Here is a 13,412-nt window from a genome sequence, read left to right on the forward strand (position 1 = left end):
AGGAGAGTGGGAAAGGTTGAGACAGAAGAGCTATTTTTTTTAGTATAATTTACTGTCAGATTGGCTTCCATACAACACCCAGTGCTCATCCGAACAAATGCTCTCCTCCATGCCCATCACCCACTTCCCCATCTCCCCCACCCCCCATTGACCCTCAGATTGTTCTTGGCATTCAAGAGTCTCTTATGGTTTGCCTCCCTCCCTCCCTGTAACTTTTTTTCCCCTTTCCCTCTCCCATGGTCTTCTGTTAAGTTTCTCAAGAGCCACATATGAGTGAAAACATACAGTATCTGTCTTTCTCTCACTGACTTATTTCACTTAGCATAATACCCTCCAATTCCATCCACATTGCTGCAAATGCCCAGATTTCATTCTTCCCCATTGTCAAATAGTATTCCATTGTATATATAAGCCACATCCTTCTTTATCCATTTGTTGGTTGATGGACAGTTAGGCTCTTTCCATGTTTTGGCTATTGTTGAAAGCGCTGCTATGAACACTGGGGTACCCCTGTGCATCAACACCCCTGTATCCCTTGGGTAAATTCCTAGCAGTGCTATTGCTGGGTTGTAGGGAAGTTCTATTGTTAGTTTTTTGAGGAAACTCCACACTGTTTTCCAGAGGGGCTGCACCAGTTTGTGGTCCCACCAACAGTGCAAGAGGGTTCCCATTTTGAGATGGAAGAGCTTCTGACTGTAATCTCATTCTGAGAGAATCCAGGTCAGGTCATGGGAAAGTCCCTGAGCCAAAATTGCCCATCAGGGGGATCTTGTGTCTGGCAGAAATGTCCCAGAGCCAATGTTCCCTCTGCATCCAACTTCTATCTTTTCAACCACCCACACATTTGTCCACATCCCCTCCCATCGACAGCCAGCCCCCCCACCCCAAAATGCCAGCAGAGGCTCTCTGCAGGCCTTTCTTCCTGGGTCCTTGACCGGTTGCTTTCTCTTCCCTCCACTCCTTGGCCTCACGGACTAGGCCATTTGCTCCTATTTCTTTGACCCCACAGGTAAGAAGAAATAGCAGGAGCGGAAAACAGCACAGTGGAGTCAGAGAGCTACAGAGGGATCAGTGCAGCTGGTGTGTGAACAAAATGTGTGAGCTAGGAACAAAATGTGTGAGCTAGGAATGTTTTGTGACGTGGGCAAGGCCACTTACAGAGGGCTCGGGGGCTATGCTGAAAGCTCAGCCTTTGTCACATCAGCTAGGTGTGGGCCGCGGAAAGGAATTCATCAGGAGACAACATCAAATGTCAGTTAAGGAAATTAATGAGGACCTGACAGATTCACAGCTCAGTTGTGTGACGCTGGGGGCAGTGAGCATAAAGAGTTTCGTGGAGGGACTGGAGCTGAGGCCCAGACAAGCCCTGTTAGCAGATCACGGTAGCGGGCCTGGGAGAGTTGAAAGTGAGGATTGTGAAGCAGAGGCCCAGCACCGAGACTGAAGAGTGAAGATGGCAGTGGGACGTGAGTGTCTCGGAGCCCTGCGGCTCTGCCTCACTTCCCCTCAGGCAGCTCAAGCTCCACATCTCTCACCGATGACTGTACCTCCCTCCCTCCTGAATCTGTTCTCCTCTACTGCTTGGGACTTGAAGTCCACTCCACCTCTCCTGGTGCCTGTGGGCTATTGGTCGGCTGTCCCCAATTCTACCTGATAAACATCTCTACAGATTCCTGAGCCTGCCGTCCTCAGTCAGGCTTGCCTGGACCACGAGCACACTCTGGATGATCTGCCTGCCTCCCCTCCCGCATCTCTGATTCATCCTTCATGCTGCGCTCAGTCACTTACGTTGCTCCTCAGATCAAAATCTTTCAGTGGCTTTCATCGGCTGCAAGAAGGACACAAACCTTTTATTACTGCATAGGAGATCCCCCACCCCACCCCTCTTTGCCTGCAGTGTTATCATCCAGCAGTACAAACGTGTGGTTCCTCAAACACACTGTGCCCTTTTGTGCCTCCGTTCCTTTCATATTCTGGGCGCGCCCCATCTACAGCATGCCTAGCTTCCTTGCAAATCTAGCACATTCCCATTCATTCTTTAAAACCCTCCACAGCAGATTCTATCTGAAGTTTTCCTTGTACTTCTGCTTATTTTAATTTGTATTATAATTGCTTCTTCCCAACTAGCGTGTCAATGTCATGAGAGCAGAGATCATGAATATCTTGTTTTTTTAACATTCTAAGACTTAGCATAATTTCTGATACATAATAAATGCTCAAATAAATATTTATTGAATGAATAAATATAATTTTTTTCCTCCTCCAGTAGACCGTAAGCTTTTTTTTTTTTAGTAAGTTCTACACCCAAGGTGGGACTTGAACTCACAATCCCCAAATAAAGTGTCACTGATTCTTGCTCTACTGATTGAGCCAGCCAGGTACCCCATAGACTACAAGTCTTTTGAGGGCAGGGACTGAATCATATTCATCTCTGCATGCTCCCTAATAATTTTGTTAGTACGAGTATTAGTACAAAGTTGCTGAGCTAGGAAACTTGACCTACTAATTTCTTACTTCTACTATTTTCTTACTTGGAAACAAAATTACTTTTCCAAGTTCCTTGTTTCACTTAAAAGATGACTTTAGGGAATAGCTAAGTTCAGAATAGAGTAAAATGATAAGAGTATTATGGATTTTCCCTAAACAAAACAAATGAGAAATTATCTGTTTAAAACCCTTACATTAGAAGACAATGGCTTAAGGAAAAAAAGAATTCTAAAAAGTGTCCTGAAAGAAACATTTAAAATTTTATACTGAGAGAGTGAGGATTCTCTTATTCCTTGAGTCTTACACTGATATCAGTAGAGAAAGGTAGACTGTGAATAATATTTAGACCACAATTTTCATCTTTGCAGAGTTGAAAATCTGAGTAGTGCTCCTGACTCAGCCTTTCATTTGGACATCATTTTAAATCCACATATCAAAGTCTCTGCGGGTGACAAATTGTACACAATATTAGTGAACTGTTAGGAGGCACGTGTTTTAAAACACAGCAGGTGAACAAACTGATGGTATTGTTTTTTTCAACACCTCATCACAAGACGTAAAACATTTTCCCCAATTACCCAGCGATTATTCATTTTAATCAAGGTAAAGCTATAAGAAGGTGTGGAACAGAGCCCCGCCATACACCCCATCCCCTGGAGTTGGGGACGGGTAGGATGAATTCAGGAGACCAGCCTGGTGGTCCAGGTTGCCTTGACAACCACTCCATAGAACCAGCCTTCAAAGACAGACTCAAACAAAGCAACAAGGAAGACTAATTGAGGATCAGCTACTACTGTCTAAAATGGGAGAGTGATTTGATGATATTGTGTGAATATTTCTAAATTTAAGTGAACATTTGGGTGGGTGGGTGTTTTAAACCTCACTTTTTTCACTGTTGTGTGTGTGTGTGTGTGTGTGTGTGTGTGTGTGTATGGAATTCCCCTTCTTCTTTCTCAGTTCCAAAATAAAAAAGCCCTTTTGTAAGAGGATAACAACCGCAGTTGAATGGTGACCTTGGAAAATCTAACCTCGAAAATAATTATTTCTCATTTAAAACCCCCCCCGAAAGAGGCAGCAGGGAGCCAGGCAGAGATGAGAGGCAAGTGAGAGGTAGCTGTGTAAGATTTAATCACAACTCTTTAAGAAAATTTCTTTGGGGGTGCGGGAGGAGGCCTCAACAATCCTGGCAGGCTGCCAAACACTAAGAAATTAGTTCGTAGCCCAAACTGTCACAGAAATGCAAGCACACTTGGAGAAAAAGAAGGCGACAGTTTACAGTGTCAGCCTCTTTGCCATTTGTTTGCAGAACACAGATGTCTCAGCAAGCAATTCCAGGTGCAGAAAGAAACCTGTGTGCAAATGGTAGAAAATTTGAAGAGGGGTGGGGACAGAGAAGCAACGAACAAAGGGCAATAAGGATAAATAACACAAAGAAACCCAATCTGTCAGAACAGAAGAAACCTTTGAGGTGTTATAATAGAATTACTAAGCCAATTGTGGTCACCCAAATAAGAGAGACCAGAAATGCAATTACTCCAACCCTGAGGAATAAATACAGAAAAAAAGAAGTCAGACAGCGCAAACCAAAATAAAGACTTAAATTAACAAAAGTACTCTAAAAAGTCACCTTTCCTTTGTCTTCTTTTCTCCTCGGCATTTTAGATGCCATCCCCCCGAATGTGCAATTATCTCAGCAGAATGGAATAAGAAATGAAATTGCAGTGCACACACTCACTACAGTGGATGGGGGCAGACACAGAAATTGAGGGCAGAAGGACAGTTGCTAAGCACTAGCTTGTCAGTAGCCTATGTGGCCTGTAATGCAGAAAATTCAACAGGTCCTTGAAACACAGCGCCTAAGAAAAGTACTGTAAATTATTTCCTCTTAAGTGAAACAAACAAGTATTCTTCAATTTCAACAACAGCACCATAACAGCAAATCCACAAAAAGTTACTCCTCTCACTGTGGGGAGGGGAAGTGGTCAAGCACTTCTGGTGTGCAGTTCGACCCGGCCACTTATCTAACGTAGTTTGGGAGGCCAGAGGTGTATGTGCAGCCCCCAGTCAGGTCAGCCTGGCTTGCTGCCTTCACTGCATCCTCACCGCAGCCAGAAGTGCTCTCTCTCCAACTGAGTGTGAGGGTGGTTCGTGGTGACAGATTAGGGCTCACAACACTTGCTGTCTACCAAGGCATGACTACAGTCCATTCATTTCAAGGAATGATTGATTTCCTTCAGATAGAAATCATTGTGGGCACCTGGGTGGTTTAGTCGGTTAAGGGGCCGACTTTGGTTCAGGTCATGATCTCACAGTTCGTGAGTTCAAGCCCCGCGTCGGACTCTGTGCTGACAGCTCAGAGTCTGGGGCCTGCTTCAGATTCTGTGTCTCCCTCTCTCTCTGCCCGCCCCCCCTGCTCATGCTCTGTCTCTCAAAAATAAATAAGCTTAAAAAAATTTTTTTTAATTAAAAAAATTATAAGCAGTACATTAATTTGTTGTTGGTAAAGGTATGGAGAAATGGCTGCTCCCTACGTTTTTGGTAATACAAGCTTCCTGGAAGAAAATGAGGCTATATGGATCAGTATTTAAAGGGAAGTACAACTGGCCCATGAACAACTGGTCCTGACCCCCTGCATGGTTGAAAATCAGCATGGAACTTTTGACTCCCCCAAATGTAACTACTGACAGCCTACTAAGGATGTGAAGCCTTCCTGATAACATAGTCAGTTAACACATATTCTCTATATAAATAAATGTAAGTAAATAAAGTAAGCTAGAGAAAAGAAAATGATATAAGAAAATCATAAGAGAAAATACATCTGTAGTACTGTACTGTATTGGAAAAGATCTGCATATGAATGGATCTGTGCAGTTCAAACCCATGTTGTTTGAGGGTCAACTGTAGTAAGAGAAGTGGCTGTATCTTCAAAACGTATCTATAATCTGTCCATTTCACATCAGCCACTGCCACGTCCCTGGTCTAGGCCTCTTGCCTGCTTTTTCAAAGTAGAATCCAGGTTGATCACCCTTGACTCTTCAGTCTATACTTGAGAAGCAGTCAGATGATACCAAACTTCTTGTCACACCCTGTGATGACTTCTCATCTTATCTATCTATCTATCTATTTATCTATCTATCTATCTATCTATTTATTTTAAATGCTTATTTATTTTCGAGAGAGACGAAGATTGAGTGTGAGCGGGGGAGGGGCAGAGAGCGAGGGAGACACAGAATCTGAAGGAGACTCCAGGCTCTGGGCTGTGAGCACAGAGCCCAATGTGGGGCTCGAATTCATGAGCTGTGTAATCATGACCTGAGCCAAAGTCAGACACTTGACCAATTGAGCCAACCAGGCACTCTCATCTTATTTAAATAAAAGCCAAGACCTTACAACAGCCTTACAAGACCCCCCTCCTCCCATTTCCTACCCCCAGATATTTCAGACTTCATCTTTTGCTTTCTTCTTTTTTGGTTCCACTTCAGCTACATCAGCCTCCGTGCAGTTCCTGAACTCACCAGGCATGCTTCTGCCCCAAGGCCTTTGTACTTGTTCTTCCCTATGCTGGAAAGCTCGCGCTCTCTCTGTCCTACCTCCACTCCATCTTCATCAACTTCAAATCTTTTCTTAAAAGCTGTCCACTTGGTGAGGCTTTTTTTTTTTTTTCCCACTCTAACATCACAATGTTCCCTCACTTCCTATTCCTCTTTCCTGCTAACTTTTCTCCCCAGCATTATCAACCTATCATCCTCTGATATGCTGTATAGTTGACAGTTTTTATTTAAATATCATGTAAAAGAGGGACTCCCGTAACTCTGGGACACCTAGGGAGTAACCAGGCAGCTGATCTCTGAGTTACAGGAACTAATAAATGAATTTATAAATGCCATTTAAAAAATCAATTTGGTTGCTTTTTAGTTACCTCTCCCTGTAGAAACAACTATAATTGATATTTATATATGTTGTGACTAATATCTCCATAAGGGAAAAACAATGAGCCAATATGAAAGATAACCATTCATGATTCGAGGTCTTCTTGTGTCTTCCTGATGGGGATCATATACTGGTGCTAGATGGGCTCTGGATCTTTCTGCACAATGTGAAACATAAGAAATGTAAATTCTTCCATGCAAATTAAAACATACCATAACTAATACAGACACCTTCTTAAAATCCTATTCAATGAATTCAACCATTTGCTTTTCTGGATAACTAAATTGTATAGTCAGCCACGGCATTACCCCTATTCTGTTAATTTTGCAGTTTTTGCAGTACTATGACTAATGTATTGTTGTTTATAGTTTTCATTAATTGTAAACATCTCAAACCCAAAGTGTGTGTGTGTGTGTGTGTGTGTGTGTGTGTGTGTGTGTAGGGGAACGGATCTTCTCTTTCCCTTAGTCTACCTGGCAGTCAGGAATTCAGTCTACAAATATTTCCAGATGTGCACTGATACTGGGGGTGCAGCACTGGGCGAGCTGCATAAGGACCCTTCCAACGTAATGAAGACAGAGTTTGGCAGAGAGCCATGAGTGTTATGAAAGTGAACAGAATGAGCCCTTGGCGTGTGCAACAGACAAGGTCCCTTGGGTGGGGACAAGGGTCAGGAAACACTCTCTGAGAAGTGAAGTTTAATTCTTGAACTTTCTTGGCAAAGGCAATGGAGAAGGAAGGACTTTTCAGGCAGAGGGAACAGTATGTGCAGAGAAATACTCTAACATAGCAAAAGGATGAAACGTTCCAGAAACAGAAAGAAAACCCATAAGACTAGAAAGGTGGACACGGTTGGAGTCCAGGTGAGGACTATTAGACTTGATCCTAAGGGTAAATGGAAAGCAGGAGAGGATTTTAAGTCAGAAACTGTTTTGATCTGTGCCCTGTGGTCAGTTGGTCTCTGCAGCCTTTTGATTTTCTGCCCATGCTCTTGCCTAATTGCTGTGCTGTTATGTAAGAACAATGCCAGACTCATTTTCCAGGACTTTAGGGAAACACATTAAGTCCATTTTACTATCTACCGTGCTTATTTGTAGGATATGAAATAGGCTTTCAATAACGCTGAAAGAACCCAGTGAGTAAGTACTTAGGCAAAAAAGTTCTCTTTCACCTGCAGTACCTATACTCTTCCATGGCCTTCTACCAGACTCAATGTGAGGCAATATGGGATAGTACTTAGAAGAGCATGGATTCTGGAGCTTGAGTTCAAAGCCCAGCTCTGTCACTCACTTCCTGGACAGTGAACCTGGGCAGCTCACTTAATTTCTCTGAGTCTTGGTTTCATCATTTGTGAAATGGGAGGTAATAACAGGACCTCGTAGGCAGGTGACTACATCATTAATCATCCAAACTGTACATCTGGGAGTCAGAGGGGGTAGTAGCATAGGCCAATGTGTGTAGAGCACTTAGAATGGTGTCCGGCACATGTAAGCCTGGCTGTTGTCATTACTGAGATGCTTTCATTTATTCCTAAGAAGACTAGAACCATCAGCTGATTTTAAACATCAACGTGGTTGGAAGGGACAATTGAGAATGTATAAAACTCCGTGAAACTGTATCCGACTCGAAAGTACGGTAACTTGAAGATTATCTTTTCACTGAAAACTAAGCAAAGAAATAATAAATAAATAAATAAATAAATACTACAGCTGTGCTTAGAAAAATAAATACTTTTAGTGCGTAGTATTGGTTAAATGTTAATGTAAGTACATTTTAAAATGGAATGTAAAACTATCTGACTCACAGATTTGGGTGTTAGTCTGTCAGAGGCATCAATCAGGTGTGCATTTCATTTAATTCTGATTATTAACATAATAATTACTAGTTATAGAAAATTTGAAAATAAAAAAGAAGGAAATGAAAGTCATTCATTCTCCTACCCCTAAAAATCACCACCACTCATTTTGTTACGTGCTCTTGCATGCAATATGGCACTTTTCTTTTTTATTTATTTTTTATTACAATTTTTTAATAGTTTACTGTCAAGTTGGTTTCCATATAACACCCAACAAGTGCCCTCCTCCATGCCCATCACCCCCCTTCCCCTCTCCCCCACCCCCATCAGCCCTGTTTGTTCTCAGCATTCAAGAATCTCTCATGGCTTAATATGGCACTTTTCTCTATGCTTTCTCTTACACAGACACATGCATGAGAATAGGCCTATCTATCTATCTATCATCTTTTCAATATTCAGCTCATTATGTAAATGCATGTCTATTAGTTTCCTGGGACTGCCATAACCAAAGTACCACACAAAGTATCACAGACAGGGTATCTTTAAAAAATAGAAATTTATTCTCTCCATTCTGGAGGCTAGAAGCCTGAAATCAAAATATTGGCCGGACCACGCTCCCTTTAAAGGGTCTGGGAGAGGGTCCTTCCTTGCCTCTTCCAGCTTCCGATGGTCACCCGCAGTCCCTGGCCTTCCTAGCTTGCAGCAGCATCACTCTGATCTCTGCCTCTGTCTTCATGTGGCCTCTTGCCCTGTGTGTCTGTGTCTCAGTATGCCCACATGGCCTTTGTGTAAAGACACCAGTCACTGGATTGAAGGACCAGCTTACTCCAGTATGACCACATGTTAACTAATTCCATTTGCAAATACCCTATTTCCAAACAAAGTCGTATTCTGAGGTTTCAGGTGGACTTGAATACTTGGGGGACACCATTCACCTCCCATACAGCATGTGTTGAGGACATATGGCTGTCCTATGTAAGATGCAGTATGCTCCCTCATCCTGTGGTACCCCAAAATGAAATACTTGAATCTCCTCTTACCAAGTCCAATGTAGCTTCCCTCCATACTTCCCCTTAGGAATGTCTGCTTACTTTCTGAGGTGGGACAGACAGATGTTTCTGACATCATCCAGGACCCAGGGAGGATAATCCAATCTTCCTAGAATCATAGAGACTATGGCCCGGATTTAGCCACGTCACAGTGTGAAGTTTGACCTAAGAGTTAGCCACCAGATGGACCCATTTTGTACGGTCAGCATTCACACAGCCGCTTCCTGAGTGCACGCCTGCCTTGTAAGGAATTGCCCCAGCATACACGCATGTTTTCATGCTCATAGACACTGACACTTGTTGGCTCAGGATACAACAGACTAACAGTCCTACCTCTTTCCACCCTCAAGGTGATTTTATTTCAAAGGACCTTTTTGCTTTAACCTGACCATGAGTCTTAGTTAGGGCTCTCCTGATCTACCCCAAAAGATTTCTCTAATGTTGAGTTTAAGGGATAAGTTATTGGAGTCCTGGCACTTTCCCTTCAGAAGGCCCCTGGGCTCCTTAGGCAAATGAGAGCATCTCCTTCCTGGAACGATTTGCACTAGGAGTCACTGAGAGAGATACCTGGGCTCAGTCACATAAAATGTACTGTCCTTCCCTCAGGCAACAGCTGCCTGACTGCCTTCTTACATTTCAGAACAAGTTAAGGGCTATTAAATAATTCTTCCCGGAAAAAAGACAGCCTTTTTAACAAATGGTGTTGGGAGAATTGGACAGCAACATGCAGAAGAATGAAACCAGATCATTTTCTCACACCATGCACAAAAATAAACTCAAAATGGATAAAGGACCTGAACGTGAGACAGGAAACTATCAACACCCTAGAGGAGAAAGCAGGAAACAACCTCCTTGACCTCTACCGCAGCAACTTCTTACTTGACACATCCCCAAAAGCAAGGGAATCAAGAGCAAAAATAAATGATTGGGACCTCATCAAGATTAAAAGCTTCTGCACAGCCAAGGAAACAACCCAGAAAATTAATAGGCAACCAACAGAATGGGAAAAGATAGTTGCAAATGACATATCAGATAAAGGGTTAATATCCAGAATCTATAAGGAACTCACCAAACTCCACGCCCGAAAAACAAACAACCCAGTGAAGAAATGGGCAGAAGATATGAACAGACACTTCTCCAAAGAGGACATCCAGATGGCCAACAGACACATGAAACGATGCTCAGCATCCCTCCTCATCAGGGAAATACAAATCAAAACCACACAGAGATACCACCTCACACCAGTCAGAGTGGCTAAAATGAGCAAATCAGAGAACTCTAGATGCTGGCGAGGATGTGGAGAAACGGGCACCCTCCTACACTGTTGGTGGGAATGTAAACTGGTACAGCCTCTCTGGAAAACAGTGTGGAGGTTCCTAAGGAAACTAACAATAGAACTCCCCTAGGACCCAGCACTAGCACTGCTAGGAATTTACCCAAGGGATACAGAAATGCTGAGGCATAGGAGCACATGGACCCCAATGTTCATAGCAGCACTCTCCACAATAGCTAAAACATGGAAAGAGCCTAAGTGTCCATCAACAGATGAATGGATCAAGAAGATGTGGTTTATCTATACCATGGAATACTATATGGCAATGAGAAACAATGAAATCTGGCCATGTGTAGCAACATGGATGGACCTTGAGGGTGTTATGCTGAGGGAAATAAGTCAGGCAGAAAAGGGTAAATATCATATGTTTGCACGTATAGGAGGATTAGGAGGAACTTGACGGAGGAACAAGGGGGAGAAGAAGGGCGGAAATGGTGGGGGAAAGGGAGAGAGGCAAACCATGAGAGACTCTTGAATGCTGACAAAAACTGAGGACTGATGGATGTGGGGGGGAGGGGGGATGGGCATGGAGGAGGACACTTGTGGGGATGAGCACTGAGTGTTCTGTGGAAACTAATTTGACAATAAACTATTTGTAAAAAATAAATAAATAAATAAATAAATAATTCTTCCCATAAAAAGGAAAGTATGTATCAGGAGGCTGGTGGTCTCCTATAGACCTAGAGGTATCTGGCATAATTTTAATGTCCCCACCACAACCATCACCATGTGCTGCTTTTGAAAGTTAGCATCACATCATAATTTGCATACCATCCTATCACACAGATATGCTATAACTTACTTAACTGTTCCCATATTTTGATACATGTAAGGTGATTTCCCATCCTTAATTAACTGGGATAAAAATCTCCATCCTCGAGTGGAAACTAATTTGACAATAAACTATTTGTAAAAAAAAAAAAAAAAAAAAATCTCCATCCTCGAGTTGGATGTTTTTAATCTCCAGTAAAATGCTATTTTTACAGAAAAAAAAATCTCCATCCTCTTAATGAATATTTATCATGCATTTACTAGGTGCCAGTCAATGTTTTTGACCCAAAGAATCCAAAGGTCTGTTTCTCAGGAGCTCACCTTTTTGTGACAGAGAAGGAAGACAGGAAACAAGTAAATGTGAAATGTATGTCCTCGTAATTACAATGAAGAGAAATAAGGCAGAGCAAGGTTGTTATTCCAGATGGTATAAGTGGGAGAGGCCTTATTGAAAAGCTGGTTATGATATACAGTCGAGTGAACTGGATAAGGTCTTTATAAAGCACAGCAACATTCACATGAAGTTCTGTCTTTTTTGTTTTTATTGCTTGTTTGTTTCCTAACTGCATCACATATGAATATAAATAAATTGGAGATCTTTCCATTAAGTGAAACCACCACTTACATCAAAATGAGTGCAGTTTGTGCCAGTAAATAATGAATAAACTAGATTTAAAAAGCAATGGCTGCTCAAAAAACTATGATTAATATTATATCTAGTTGATTAAATATGGTGAGTGGCCAAAAGAAAGGATGACATGGAAAACTATGAAAAGTAGCCACCAAACCACGTTCAGTTTGATATGACTGCATCTATTTGTAACATATTCTTTTTTCTGAAGCTATTTGACAGCCTTTGCCCTTCAATAGTTTTGTCAACAAAATTGATACCAAGTGAAGACCAACAGAACTACTCAGACTCTAAACGTGAGTCTTTCACAACTTATCATTACAACTTACTTACTAAAAAGACCCAGTCTGCCTTGGATATCAAATTCTTAAATATTTTTGTCACACTAACAACCAAGCTCTTCACAATTGTATACTTTAGTATTATGCTGCAACGTTTTAGGTAACCAGATGTTAAAGTGTCCTGCACTTAATTTTGTTTTGTTTTGTTTGGTTTTTGTTTTGAGAGAAAGAGAGAGAGAGAGAGAGAGAGAGAGGGAGAAGGAGGAGGGGAGGGAGGGAAGGAGAGAAAGCAAGTGCAAGCAGGGAAGGGGCAGAGAGAGAGGGAAAAAGAGAATCTTAAACAGGCTCCACACCCAGTGCAGAACTCCATCTCACCACCGAGAGATCATGATCTGAGTCAGAATCAAGAGTCAGATGCTTAGCTGACTGAGCCACCCAGGGGCCTTCTTGCACTTAATTTTTAAAGTGTGTGTGTGTATGTGTGTGTGTGTGTGTGTGTTCTGGTTATAGTCTAGTGCCGTGTAACAAATAACCCCAAAACTTTGGGGCTTAAAACAGCAGTCATTTCACTATGCTCACTTCCTATGAGATAGGAATTTGGGCAAGGTTTTGACTGGACAGTTCTTATGCTGTTCGGTGCAACAACCACGTCATGCAGTGGTATGCACTGAGGCTGTCACTGGGGTAGACTGGCAGGTCCAGGAGCGCTTCATTCACATGCTTGACTCCTTGGTGGGGAGGACTGGAAAGCTTCCCCCTTCCTTCTCTCTGTAGGCTCAAGTCCTCTTCATAGTCTCTCCAGCAGGGCAGCCAGACTTCTTACCAGGCAGCTCAGAATGCCAGGCGTGTGTCCCAAGAGGTGGGCTAGAAGCTGCTGGTCTTGTTAAGGCCAAAACCAGAAAACTAGCACAGGATCACTTCCAGTGTATTGTGTTGATCAAAACAGTCACAGAACCTACAGAGCCTTTAAGAGGAGGTGATATAGACCCCACCTCTAAAGTAGGGAGAGTATCAGAAAGTGTGTAGCCATGTTTAATCTGCTACTATATATATATGGCTTTTGTTATGGAAGATATTAAACATATATAAAAGTAAACAGAATAGTTTATAAACCCATGCACCCATCATCCACTTT

Source organism: Hyaena hyaena, unplaced genomic scaffold (assembly GCF_003009895.1).
Source record: "Hyaena hyaena isolate Hyena2069 unplaced genomic scaffold, ASM300989v1 scaffold_469, whole genome shotgun sequence".
NCBI classification, from domain to species: domain Eukaryota; kingdom Metazoa; phylum Chordata; class Mammalia; order Carnivora; family Hyaenidae; genus Hyaena; species Hyaena hyaena.